The 12,742-nt window shown below is 43.4% G+C and overlaps 1 pseudogene; it reads right to left on the bottom strand.

Annotated features, from left to right (window-relative positions):
- Window positions 1-10,494: 10,494 nt before the first annotated feature.
- On the bottom strand, window positions 10,495-11,112 carry LOC102265259 (NEDD8-conjugating enzyme UBE2F pseudogene; annotated as a pseudogene).
- Window positions 11,113-12,742: the final 1,630 nt, after the last annotated feature.

Consider the following 12,742-nt stretch of genomic DNA (forward strand, 5'->3'; position numbering starts at 1 on the left):
TGGTGGGCCACAGTCCATGAGATCAGAAAGTCAGACTGAGTAACACTGACTAACACTGAGGAGGAAAATGAGTTCAGGGATCTAAAATCTTTGCCTCAGGCTCAAGAATGTCCAACTAATTATTCAGATGATCTTGTAAGTGGAAAAACTTGTTTGTTGACAAGCTAAAGGGAAGGTACTTAATGAGAGCTCTAATCAGATAATCAGCACAGAAGCCACCAAATCACGAAATCCAAACAAACAAACAAGAAAGCATTATCTTATTAGCTGGGCCAAAACACCAGATGGTCAGAGAAGCAGCTCTGGGAGCCTGGAAAATAAGATCTTAGGAGAGAAAAAGAAAAGAAAAAAGAAAAGCACCATTGACACTCCTGAGTTAGGAATGGAACAAAATTCAGATAAGCTTAAAAAGAACCACCATGGGTCTTGCTGACTCTATGGACATGAATTTGAGCAAACTCCGAGAGATAGTGGAGGACAGGGGAGCCTGACACGCTGTAGTCCCTGGGGTCGCAAAGAGTCGGATACAACTTAGTGACTGAACAACAACAACAATGGGTGTTGCATTTTCCAAAACAGAATACACATGTCACCCTCACTGGGTTACAAGCCTCAAATAGAACTATTTTGACACACATAACTAGGGCATTAGGTCAAGTCTTTTGTGTGGGCTGTCTTGCCTAATTTTCAAAACCACCCTTCAATTTTAAAAACCTTTTAAATTGAAGTAGAGTTGATTTACAATGTCGTGTTAATTTCTGCTATAGAACAAAGTGATTCAGTTATACATATTTTACATTATTTTTATATACTATTTTCTATTATGGTTTATCACAGGATATTAAAAATAGTTGCCTGTGCTATACAGTGGGACCTTGTTGTTTATCCTATATATAATAGTTGGCCTCTGCTAATCCCAAACTCCCTCCTCCTTGGCAACCACAAATCTGTTCTGTCTGTGAGTCTGTTTCCATTTCATAGGTAGGTTCATTTGTGTCATAGTTTAGATGCCACATTACTTTGCCAACACAGGTCCGTCTAGTCAAGGCTGTGGTTTTTCCTGTGGTCATGTATGGATGTGAGAGTTGGACTGGGAAGAAAGCTGAGTGCCAAAGAATTGATGCTTTTGAACTGTGGTATTGGAGAAGACTCTTGAGAGTCCCTGGACTGCAAGGAGATCCAACCAGTCCATTCTGAAGGAGATCAGCCCCAGGTGTTCTTTGGAAGGAATGATGCTAAGGCTGAAACTCCAGTACTCTGGCCACCTCATGTAAAGAGTTGACTCATTGGAAAACACTCTGATGCTGGGAGGGATTGGGGGCAGGAGGAGAAGGGGATGACAGAGGATGAGATGGCTGGATGGCATCACTGACTTGATGGATGTGAGTCTGAGTGAACTCCGGGAGTTGGTGATGGACAGGGAGGCCTGGCGTGCTGTGATTCATGGGGTCGCAAAGAGTCGGACATGACTGAATGACTGAACTGAACTGATGAGTGATATAATATTTGCCTTTCTCTTTCTGACTTCACCTTTTAGTATGATAATCTCTAGGACCACTCGTGTTGCTGCAGTTGCATTATTTCCTTCTTTTTATGGCTGAGTTTTATTCCATCGTATGTACGCACCACATCTTCTTTATCCATTCATCTATTGATGGACGTTTAGGTTGTTTCCATGCTTTGGCTGTTGTGAATAGTGTTGCTGTGAACATAGGGCTGCATGTATCTTTCTGAAGTATCATTTTGTCTGTATATGTGCCCAGGAGTGGGCTTGTTGGATCCTGTGGCAACTCTAGCTTTTCAAGGAATCACTGTCCTGTTTTCCATAGTGGCTGCACCAATTTACATTCTTGCCAGTAGCGTAGGAGAAAACCACCCTTCATCAACCTCAGTTTGCAGTGGGAAACCAGGTGGCGAGAGATAGGGGTCCTTGTCCAGAGTCTCCCAGGTGGTACCCAGTCACATAGACGAAGTGGGACGCAAGCACCTGCCTCCACGCTTCCTCAGACGCACAGTGCTGGCTGCCTCCGTTTCCCTCCAGTGGCACAGAAGGCATTGCTTAAAGCCCTGTGTCCTGATTTTTTTATTTGAAAACTGTAATCACTAGAGCAAAAGAACGGGTGTGACAGCTATATGAAAAGCAGCAAAAGGACACAAGAGAAATCTCACAGCTCCTCCTGTTTTCTCTCTCCCTTCTGGTATTAATCATCTCTCCCAGACATCCTATGCCTCGGGGTCCTGTTTGTAAAATAAAAATCATAATGAGATCTTCATAGTGGGGCTTCCCTGGTGGCTCAGCTGGTAAAGAATCCACCTGCAATGTGGGAGACCTGGGTTCAATCCCTGGGTTGGGAAGATCCCCTAGAGAAGGGAAAGGCTACCCACTCCATATTCTGGAATGGAGAATTCCATGGACTGTTTAGTCCATGGGGTCACAAAGAGTCAGACACAACTGAGCGACTTTCACTTTCATCATAGTGAGTCCCAAACGACTAGTAGTGGTGATATGTGTACATGGCTTAGCCCTTCCCTCAATACACATTTAGCCTAAAAAGTAAATCAATGAAGACTTTATTATACATCCTCTACTCTATATCACAGTGTTAGGTAAAGACAGAATTTTTACTCTATCTTGAAATGACAAGTGAAGTATATGAATAATGAGACCCAATTCCTAAATCATTTTTATCAGTATCTGTTCATTTTAGTATTAATACTAGTGTCTATGCTGGCATGGAGAAGACTGTAGAATGTGGAAAGGCAGATACTGTTGATCTCTGTTGTTTCTGTTTAGTTGCTAGGTTGTCTAATCTTTGCAATCCCATGGAGTGTAGCTCACCAGGCCCCTCTGTCCATGGGATTTTTCCAGGCAAGAATACCTGAGTGGGTTGCCCTTTCTTTCTCCAGGAGATCTTCCCAACCAGGGGTTGAAATGCATCTTTTGCATCTCCTGCATTGGCAGGTGGACTCTTTACTACTGAGTCCCTAGGGAAGCCCTGCTTTCTCCTTGAGTGAGTGAAGTGAAGTCGCTCAGTCATGTCTGACCCTTTGCAACCCCATGGACTGTAGCCTACCAGGTTCCACCATCCATGGGATTTTCCAGGCAAGAATACTGGAGTGGGTTGCCATTTCCTTCTCCAGGAGATCTTCCCTACCCAGGGATTGAACCCGAGTCTCCTGCATGGTAGGCATTGTAGGCAGATGCTTTACCGTCTGAGCCACCAGGGAAGATCAGCTTTCTCCTTACTAAGACTAAAATAGGAAGAAAGCAGAGCCACGCATTAAGGTGGGTCAGAAAGAATTACAAACATAGGGCCTAATGATAATTAAATCTTGGGTTGTGCTGCAAATATCAAGAAATGTACCTAATGTGCTTGACTTCCCAGTCTTACTCTCCTAGCTCTCAGAAAATTCTCTGAGGCTCCCCAGACCCCACATGTGGCCACCTTAGTCAATCAGTAAGGATCTAAAGGAAGAACTAATCCCCAAATTCCTGGCTCCAAATGTTGCTGATTTATCCTCTCTGAAATTTATGTCTAAGATATTTCTCAGTAATCCTGATCACTTCACTGATTTATTTTCTATTTAGTAGTTTACTAGCTAAAAATGATTTAGGAATTGGATCTCATTATTCATATACTCTACTTGTCATTTCAATGTAGAGTAAAAATTCTGTCTTTACCTAACACTGTGATATACAGAGCAGAGGATGTATAACAAAGTCTTCATTGATTTACTTTTTAGGCTAAACAACACTTTCCAGCATTCTCTTAGGGAATTCATTCTCCAGTCCCTGTAAGTTGACTTCTGTGAGTTGAGACTTTGGATCCTCCCATCCAAGTACTAACCAGACCCAACCCTGCTTAGCTTCTGAGATCATTTGAGATCCAGCACGTTCAGGGTGGTATGGCCATAGACCAGACCTTGATCCTAAAGAGGGATCCTGTGCATCAGGAGGACTTGTGAGAATCCCACCATACTCTAAGCTACACCTGCCACCCAACCACTTAGGGAAACTCCTGTCAAAGGCCTTTCAGGGGTAATCTGCCTTGATCATCAGTCACGAGAAGGAAGACCTGCCATTACCCAGACTGGGCAGAGAGGTTTATGTTTGGCACACGAGTAGTCCATCTGGACTGCTCTTAGTATTTTGTCACCAAAGTATGGTACTCATCAACATGTACCCATCATAGATGGTGTAGCCACAGCCTAAGAAAGGGGACTGAACCCCCTCAATGATGAGAGTCTGAATTTCTGCTCAAGGAAACCCCACAGACCAGTTGAGCCACTAGCTGAGGGCAAAGGGAATTTTGAATGGTTAGCCAAGGAGGGAGAAAGTGAATATCACGTGTGGCCACCAGGCTAACTGCGGTGGTGAGGGTGTCGTTTGTCTCACTCACTGTCCCCCTGTAAGTTCCCCTCAGAAGCTCACCAGAATCCTAGAGGAACTGGCCCCAGAATTCATGCAAAGTTAGTAGATTGCACCAGGAAAGGGATGTCTGTCATGTATACAGTGGCACAGCCAGATCCCCCCTTCAAGATGGAAAGATTTATGCCCCAACAAATGACCATCAAAGTTGTTGATGGTTTGCTCTGTTTGGGAATTACCTCAACTGAAGAGGGCCCCCTGGCCAAGGTCATGTGCCCCACTGGGCAGACTGCATATAGTCTGAAGGGCCTTTCCAGCTTATGTGACTGTTCCTCAGTTCAACTTATCCTCTGGCCCAACTTTTCTTCATCTTTAACCCACAACCTTAATAAACTTTCTATACACTGAGCTCCATCTCAGAATTTACTTCCCAGGGAACCTAACTCAAGGCACTCATGATTACTTAGACTAACAGTAAACTCTTTTTCCAGACAACCATATTTCTTTATCTTTGAAGTGAAAGTCTGTCACTAAATCATGTGCGACTCTGCAGCCCAGCCTTATCTGGTGGGTCAGATGGACATCCAGGAAGATGACAGGCTTGATCTATTGTGTTCTACAAACAGGGGCTATCCACTGGCCAAAGGAACTAGTAGCAAGAAGTGGAGAGGTATTCTATGGGCCAAAATGAGGAGGTGGATCGAAAACTTCCCAAGTGAGGAGCTGGAATAATAGCAGGTCTCATTTGTTGTAGTTGTTCAGTCGCTAAGTAGTGTCTGACTCTTTGAGACCCCATGAACTGCATCATGTCAGGCTTCCCTTTCCTTCACTATCTCCTGGAGTTTGCTCAAATTCATGTCCATTGAGTTAGTGATGCTATCTAACCATCTCATCCTCTGTTGCCCCCTTCTCCTCCTGTCCTCAATCTTTTCCAGCATTAGGGTCTCACTGGACACCTTCAAAAAATTCAGAGGGTTAATATTTTCCTGCCTTTCCCAGAGAAGGCATCACCCACTAGCCAGGGTGGACCAAGAAGACCTATATATTAATACATATAACAGAGGATTCCAAGTTAACAACCAGCTTAATCCACAAGGAAAAATTACTAATTTCTAATGTTTTGCTCATTTCCATGGTATAAAGATTCCCACCATGGCTGATTCTAAGCTACTGACATGACATTACTCACTGATTGTGAGGTTGAAAAAAATTAACACAGAAGCATGTGGCTCTATGGCATCTCCACCAGACATGTGCAAGACACATCAATAATCTTAAAGACACGATAGATGATAGCAAAATAAGATAGGAAGGCAGCTATGCTCACCACTATACCACCAACGCTCAAAATAAGATAGGAGATGGCAAGTTTTGAGTATTTATTGCCTCTTTTTTAGTATAATTTATTTTAGTATCATTTTATGTAATTTAAATTTTAATGGTGGCATTTGTAACATTTGGCCCATAAAATTCCTAAAAATTTAACAGTTGGCTTAAACAATCTGGTCCAAGCCATCTCCAGTGTATCACCTGGTGTGGGAGCAGTTAAGAGCAAAGACTGTCCCTGTTTTCACCACTCTTAGCAGTCCCCAACACAGAAAGCTAGAAACAGAAGAGGGAGGTGAAGAGAAAAGTCATGTCCCTCTCCCCAGCCAGATAGATATGGGCATAAGAAATGTTCCAGTTCCCCATTGCTGTGTAATAAACCATCCCAGGATGTAGTGGCTTTCATCTCTTGCTTCTGAGGGTCAACAGCACTCATCTGGGTAGTGGTTCTTCTGCTCCATGAGCAGGTCACTGGAGCTACAATTGCCTGCGGCCCTGACTAGGCTTTCCTGCCCATGGTGTCCCATTTACACATCTGGCCCCTCGGCAGAGACACCTAGAGAACTGGGCTCAGCGAGGACTATGGGTTATCTGGGCTCAGGACTTTTCCCTCTCCACGTGGTTTCTCCACATGACATGTTAACATACCAGATTTCCTACTTGATGGCTCAGGGCCTCCAAATATGCAAAATAAGAAGTTATAAGGCTCTCTTTTGACTCAGAACTGGCACAGCAGCCTTTTCTGCTGATTAACAGGAGTCTAAGGCCCAGCTCAGGGCTTCCCTGGTGGATCAGTGGTAAAGAACCCACCTGCTAATGCAGGGGACACGGATTCGATCCCTGGTCCAGGAAGATCCCACATACCTTGGGGCAGCTATCCCATGCACCACAAATACTGAGTCTGTGCTGTAAAACCCATGTGCTGCAAATACTGAAGCCCACAGAGCCTAGAGTCCATGCTCTGCAACAAGAGAAGCCACAGCAATGAGGAGCCCACACACTGCAACTAGAGAATAGCCCCTACTTGCCCCACCTAGAGAAAGCCAGCACAGCAACAGACCCAGCAAAGACAGCCAAAAAATAAATTTTAAAATTACATAAAAAAAGAAAAGGCCCAGCTCAGATCCAGTATAGGGGGGACAATGAAGGGCATGGTGCTTTAAGGCCATCTTTGGAGATCAGCTACCAGGGGATTGGGGATGTCCAGGAGGTAAGGGAGAGATGGTTTAAATCAGATTTGAAATTGGAGGTTTACATTTAAGATTGGATCAGATTGAGATTTTTTTAAATTTATTGAGTATAGTTGATTTATAATGTTGTCTTAATTTCTGCTGTACAGCAAAGTGATTCAGTTATATGTGTGTGTGTATACGTTCTTTTTAATATTCTTCTCCTTGTGGTTTATCACAGGATATTTTTGTTTTGTTTTGGGTTTTGGTATTTATTTACTTTTAAGAAAAGTAATTTTGACTTTCTGTTTCAAGACTATGGCAATAATCATCCATTTGAATGCCCTGCAGTAAAAAAAAATAATCACATGAAAATTCAAAATGAACCATCTAATCCAGTAGCATGCTTAAGGGAAATCTAGATAGCCTGCCAACCGTAGGAAGCAGAAGAATGTCTTGTTAATAACTAAAGTTAGGTATTACAGAAGGGTTCTGACTTGGTGAATTTTCAAACTTGTAGAGCCTCATAGTTGGGGGGAAATGTGTGCTCTTTTTGAGGGGGTGCTGGCTCAGCGGTAAAGAATCTGCCTGCCAATACAGGAGCCACAGGAGACTCAGGTTTGATCCCTGGGTCAGAAAGATCTCCTGGAGAGGAAATGGCAACCCACTCCATTTGGCAGTATTCATGCTAAAATAATCCCCGGGACAGAGGAGCCTGGAGAGCTACAGCATGGAGTCGCAAAGAGTTGAACATAACTGAGTGATTGAACATGCACACACTCTTTTAAAAATAGAATTTACTTTTTAGAGCAGTTTTAGATTTACAGCAAAATTGAGTGGAAAGTACATGATACCCTCTGTTCCCACACATGCAAAACTTCCTTCACTATCAACATTCCCCACCAGAGTGGTACACTTGTTATAATCATTGAACTGACATTGATACGTCATTACCACTATCAACATCCCCCACCAGAGCGGCGCTGCTACTGCTGCTGCTAAGTCGCTTCAGTTGTGTCCGACTCTGTGTGACCCCATAGACAGCAGCCCACCAGGCTCTGCCATCCCTGGGATTCTCCAGGCAAGAGTACTGGAGTGGGGTGCCTGATGAGCCTACATTGATACATCATTATCACCCCAAATCCATAGTTAAACAGTAGGCTTCACTCTTGGTGTAGTACATTCTATAGGTTTGGAAAGATGTATAACGACATGTATCTATCATTACAGTATACAGACTAATTCTACTGCCCTAAGAATCCTCTGTGCTCCATTCGTTCATCCCTCCTTGCCTAATCCTTGGCAACAATTGATCTTTTTACTGTTGCCATAGCTTTCCCTTTTCCAGAATGCCATATTGTTGAATTGTACAACATGTAGCCTTTTCAGATTGTCTTCTTTTGCTTATTAATGTGTATTTACGATTTTTCCATGCTTTTTTTCATGGCTTGATAACCCTTTTTTTTTAGTGCCAAATAACATTCCATTGTCTGGATGTTCCACAGTTTATTTATCCTGTCTCTTACTGAAGGCCACCTTGGCTGTTTCCCAGTTTGGGCTGTTATGAATAAAACTGTTTTACACATCCATGTGCAGGTTTTTTCTGTGGACATAAATTTTTAATTCATTTGGATAAATACCAAGGAACACGATTGCTGGATGATATATGGTAGGAGTAGGTTTATAAGACACTGCCAAGCTGCCTTCCCAAGTGGCTGTGGTGGTGGTGGTTTAGTCACTTCAGTTGTGTCCAACTCTTTGCAACCCTATGGACTGTAGACCATCAGGCTCCTCTGTCCATGGGATTCTCCAGGCAAGAATACTGGAATGGGTTGCCATACTTCCTCCAGGGGATCTTCCTGACCCAGGGATTGAACCCACGTCTCTTACGTCTCCTGCATTGGCAGGCGGGCTCTTTACTACTAGCATCACCTGGGACACCCACAGAGTGGCTGTACCACTTTAGAGTTCCTGTTGCCCCACATCCTTGTCAGCACTTGGCATTAAAAGTGCCTCAGACTTTGGTCAGTCTGATAGGTGTATTGATATCTCATTGTTTTAATAAATCTAATCTTTAAATTGGAAATAATAACACCTAATTCACAGTCCTAAGTATTAAATGAAATAGCATGTAAAATATGTAGCACAATGCCTACCATTTTAAAAGATGCTTAATAAATATTAGTTTCCTTGTTCTCTCACTCCTTAGTTAAACCTTGTAACTTCTTTTAACTTTTTATTTTATATTGGAGTATAATTGACTAACAATATTGTGATATAGCAAAGTATCACAGGATAGTGATGTCTGTATACTACATATACCTTACTATACTATATACTTACTATATATACTATGATTTATATATACTATATACTTACTATGATATATACACACTATATACTTACTATATTATATATACTACATACACCCTTTGCTATACCTTAAGACCTTGTTGTTTATTCTATTCAATAATTTGCATCAACTAATCCCAAACTCCCAATCCATCCCTCCCCAACCCGATTTTGAGGTTTTTTTTTTTTAAGTTTTTATTTTTGGTTGCTCTGGGTCTCCCTTGCTGCATGTGGGCTTTCTCTAGCTGTGGCAAGGGGAGGGCTACTCTTTATCACAATGCAGGCTTCTCATTGTGGTGGCTTCTCTTGTGGAGCACTGGCTCTAGGCATGCCGGCTTCAGTAATTGTGGCTGGAGGGCTCCAAAGTGCAGGCTCAACACCCAGGCTTAGTTGCCCCTCGGCATGGGGACTCTTCCCAGACTAGGGATGGAAACCACATCCCCTTCATTGACATGTGGATTCTTTACCGCTGGACCAACAGGAAAGTCTGAGATTGAGTTTTAATATAACTGAAAAGTGTCAGGAAATCATGGACTCAAAAAAAAAAAAAAATGCTGTGGGTGGGAAGTGAATATTTGACATAAAAGTTTCAGGGGGTATTTGTAATATAAGATAACTTTATACATATGTCTCTACTCAGTTTAAACTTTTTTTTTTTTTTTTTTTGCCTTTCGTACTTTCTTTGTATTTCTCAATAGTTGCTTGACCCAACATCTTTCTGTCTGCTCTATACAATGAAAATACAAACTAAATGAGAATAGAAAAAAAGCATTAAATTGTACCAACTACAAATCTGTTCCCAAATATACTTACCGTAAATAAAATACACATTTCACTAAGAGATCTGCAGTAAATGACTGACTGCATTCTGGGAAGCGTCAGGAAACCTAGGCGCGGCTGACATTCATGGGCGGAGCTAAGAGGCTTCGCACCAATCACAGTTTGCAGCGGGTTTCTGCTGGCCTATCTGTGAGCTACACGGAGCGCGACATGAGCGTCACCTGTGCGGGACTGACTGGGGGAAGGGAGAAGTGGCTCTAGCCTCGACACTGAGTTCATTCCCATCAACAGCCTATACAGTCCGGTTTCAAAGAAAGTAAACACGTTAAGGTAAACAGTAGAACCCCGGACACATGTTCTGGCTGCATTTATGTGGAACTCTCTGGCTACAATGGGCAGTCGTGAAGAGGTTCTTCCTCAGAACAACGTGGTCATGGGACTCAGACGACCCAGCAGGACTGAGGGGAGCTGAGGACTGGGGAGAGGCTCCCTCTGGTTTCAGGTGGAGGCAATCTTCTCTGCCACAGCCCAGGGCCCTGCAGTCCTCTCCTCGTATAATCTGGCGCAGCACTTAATGTAGTCTTCCACTTGATGCCGGAAGTCCTCCTTGTCCCACAAATGATGTCCCGCAGCTTGGATAGTCGGTGGATCATCAAAATTCTACAGATCAGTAAACAAAGAGTTTAATCCCCAAACAACAGCCTTCAGTGTCCTCATGGGGGCCCAGCCGGTGCTATCGATCGAATGTTCTTTCAGTCACCTGAGACATATCTTCGCCCGTCTCTGTGATGTTGGGGTTCCAGGTCCCGGGCAAGCATTTCCGTTTTGGGAGGCACCATGTTGCATGCATCAGGAGCTTCAGTTTCAAACTGAATTTTTCCACCCTGGTAGTAACCCTCACCTGGGGGTGACAGTTGGCTGAAAACAATGAAGTTTGTTTGGATCAGGAACATGCACTTTACATGTTCAAGGTAAATTGGCTTCAAGTTCTACAACCTCTTTCACAAGCAGCCTGTCCCTCACGGACACCTGCCAAGCACAGTCAGAGGCTGTGGCTGACGCCTGGGACTCTTTGAGACCGTCATCCCGCTTCAGCTTGCTTGCCAGCATCAGCATCACTGCCTCCTTTTTCTGGGCACCCCAAAACAGGCGAGGTGGGCCTGGCGCCCAACACCATGCCCGGCCGGTGGGCAGCGGCGAGCCGCGGCCCCTCACACCTGCACCGGCTCCAGGTGGCAGGACCGGGAGTCCAGGATAAACTATTAATAAACCAACTGCATAAGACACTGCAAATAATTAGTGCTTATGAACTATTAAGAAAATGTTTCAACTAACAAGATTGCGGTAAATATATAGAGCTGTTGTCTTCATGAGTCAGTGTTCACTCTCGCTTTTAAGAAGGAACATCTTAATTTCTGTTTGAACAGTGCAACCTGACAACTGGTTTACATTTATTTCATTTTTTGTCAGACAGTTTAGTTTAAAACTCAGCATGTGAGCCCCTCCAGTTTTCCATAACTCTTTTGCAGTTTTTCCAAATGTGGAAATTGTGGAAAAATAAAGTGTTCTCTAGAACACACCCACATCCTGCTCAACTATGAACAGATTAAGAAACAATTGTCAAGAATTCACAATATCTGTTACTTTCCTAGAATGGAACATGTTGGAGTACCTTTGTAAAGTATCACTGGGAATAATATACCAATAAAGCTTTTTATCTGCAGTGGTAATGTATTTGTTTCGCTCTTTAAAGTTTAAAAAAACATCTTCAGGTATATTATTTCATTCCAGCCTTGAGCCACATTGAGAAGGAGACTTTATTGCTTCTTCATTGCAGAAAAAAGAAGTCAAGACCAAGAGAATCTAAGTGATTTGCTCTAGGTCTGAATATCTAAACCCAGTCTTCGTGCTTCAAATTAAATAGGTTTGGTTTTCTAATTTAATAACCTGTTAGCATCTTTCTTCCTAAGAGATAAATCTTCCTTTCTTCAGACAGATCTAATTTGAAAGAAAAGTGTTAAAGAATATGGGAAAACATTGGATCCTAACTCCTAGAGAAGGGTTATCCTAACATGGACAGTATTTCCTATGACTCAACCCTGGTATTATTGTCAAAACCCTGGATTTTTCTCTTGCTTCTGTGGGACAAGATCACTATTTTTCCAGAGACAAGTTGGTTGAGAGAGAGGGTCTATTACTGAGGAAGGCAGATCATACAAAAGAGGCAAAACTCTGACAAAGAAGGTACTTTGGGCAGGATCCAGAGAGCACTGGTCTGTGAGCAGCCAGGTTGCTGCCGCTGCTGCTAAGTCGCTTCAGTCGTGTCCGACTCTGTGCGACCCCATAGATGGCAGCCCACCAGGCTTCCCCATCCCTGGGATTCTCCAGGCATGAACACTGGATTGGGTTGCCATTTCCTTCTCCAATGCATGAAAATGAAAAGTGAAAGTGAAGTTGCTCAGTCGTGTCCGACCCTCAGCGACCCCATGGACTGCAGCCTTCCAGGCTCCTCTGTCCAAGGGATTTTCCAGGGAAGAGTACCGGAGTGGGTTGCCAGTGCCTTCTCCAGCAGCCAGGTTGAGTAAGTGTCTAATTCAAAAGTGGATTTCCCTGGTGGTTCAGATGGTAAGGAATCTGCCTGGAATGCAGGAGACGGGTTTGATCCCTGGGTTGGGAAGATCCCCTGGAGAAGGGAATAGTTACCCACTTCAGTGTTCTTGCCTAGGAAATCCCATGGACAGAGGAG

The sequence above is a fragment of the Bos mutus genome, chromosome 9, assembly GCF_027580195.1.
Source record: "Bos mutus isolate GX-2022 chromosome 9, NWIPB_WYAK_1.1, whole genome shotgun sequence".
Classification (NCBI taxonomy): Eukaryota; Metazoa; Chordata; class Mammalia; order Artiodactyla; family Bovidae; genus Bos; species Bos mutus.